Source organism: Myotis brandtii, unplaced genomic scaffold (assembly GCF_000412655.1).
Source record: "Myotis brandtii unplaced genomic scaffold, ASM41265v1 scaffold33, whole genome shotgun sequence".
Classification (NCBI taxonomy): domain Eukaryota; kingdom Metazoa; phylum Chordata; class Mammalia; order Chiroptera; family Vespertilionidae; genus Myotis; species Myotis brandtii.
The window spans coordinates 2,139,139-2,141,159 of record NW_005362713.1 but is presented as its reverse complement, the minus strand read 5'-3'; positions in this window follow the sequence as shown (position 1 = coordinate 2,141,159).

Genomic DNA, 2,021 nt, shown 5'->3' with positions numbered 1-2,021 from the left:
TTCCTGGGCGGTGGGGGCGGGGAGCAGGAAAGTTGCGTGAGCTCCGGCCGGAGGGGGGCCGCCGCTCGCGCTGCCCTCTGCGCGCTGGCAGCCGCAGGTGAGGGATTCTGGGGGGCTAGCTTTGCCCCTTCCGGCTTCATTGCCGAAGGGACTCCCCTAAGATCTCGGGGAGCCGAAAGACTCTGGATTTGGACGGGGGCAAGTGTGAGGACTTAGCGTACTTCCCTGAAAATTGACTTTGGCTAAGGAAGGAAAAGGCCCAGCGGCCGAAAATACTTAGTTTTGAATCATCCCTTCTTTGGAAGTGGAAGCCTGAGCAACATAGCCTGTGTACTTGAAATAGATTTAACATAGTGTCAAGTATGTCCGCATCCTTATTTCTTACTGTATACACACTTCACACTGTAGGCTTACATAATGCCATCACAATAATCTGTCTAATGACTTTTTTAAAAATATTATTTTTATTGAATTCAAAGAGGAAGGGAGAGGGAGATAGAAACATTAATGATGAGAGAGAATCACTGATTGGCTGCCTCCTGCACACCCCCCACCGGGGACCGAGCCCACAACCCAGGCATGTGCCCTCGACTGGAATCGAACCTGGGACTCTTCAGTCTGCAGGCAGACACTCTATCCACTGAGCCAAACCAGCCAGGGCTGTCTAGTGTCTTTTTAAAAACAGACATGGAAAACTGTGAAGGAAATGAAAAGTAGGGGATATTATATAATGAACTCTCATGTACTCATCTCTCAGATTTAAGTTATTAACTCCACTGAAATTTTCTCCTTTACACACTTTACCTTCCACACCCCTTGAAGTGAGAGAATCCTTGACATCATTTCTTCAGTATTTTAGTATTTCTTTGTAAAAGACAAGTTCTTTTTAAAGATATAAGCATGATTTTTCTTTAAAATAACTCCTTAACATTAAATATTTACCTTCAGACTTTCAGCTTGCAGCTGATTCCAGGACCATTTTTGCAGTGAGTTTTTCTGGTGTGGGTCTAAAGGAGCTCAAGTCTAGGTTTTTGGTTTGGCCTTCAGTCAACATTTTTAGGTCATTACTGTGTAAGTGTGTCCAGAACATTCCAGCTTTGTTGGGATCTGTGTGTAAATGTAGGTTTGTAGATCAAGGCTTTACATTCTTGGAGGAATGAAAATAAAGCAAAATCACTTCAGTTTGTAATTCTTGTAACTGCCAAATATACTTAATTTTGTTTAGGCAGTACTTAAAAAAGACAATAAGATTCTTTAGTGTAAATCTCCAGTAGAAGGGAAAAAAGTTCTGTGATACGTTAAGAGGTTTTCAAACAATTTATGGACTCTTAATCTTAATTCAGGTGTGTATAATGATTAAATTATTATTTTGTCAAATTAGAATTGGCCTCTAACCAAACACCAGAGGGGGAAATTCTCTACTGAATATAGAGAAAACTAAGTTTATAGTGATTAAGTTAATACAGGGAAAACATTTAAAGGATAGATCAAGTATATTTAAAAATGTCAGAAAAGAAAAATCAAAACAAAAATATATGTCGGATATCGTTCCAGTTGTAAGGATGATTTTTTTCAAGCTCCTAGGCAATTGTTCATTTTTTGCTAGTTATATTTAAATATTTAAACTTAAGAATGTCAAAGAAACGGAAAAGAGTTGGTAGTGTTTAAAGAGTACATGTATGATAACTTGTTTTTAACAGTGTTTGACTCTTCTGATTTACTGTCCTGAAATTTTTTCCTAGATTTGTTATTAAAATGTAGATAATTCAGATGAAACCATTTATTTTTTTATAAAGCGAATAGGAAAATAAAGTTACATGTTTCTGTTGCTTCGTTTAATAATCCAAGGAGCATTGTAATATGCTGGAGTTGACCAGCTCCAAAAAATGTAACTAAGCAATGATCACAGGCCTATAGGGTTAAAGATGAGAGAATAAGTATGGTTGCTTGTGCTTAGGGAGATGACCAACTAAATAATAAATATACGTGTGTGTGTGTGTGTGTGTGTGTGTGTGTGTGTA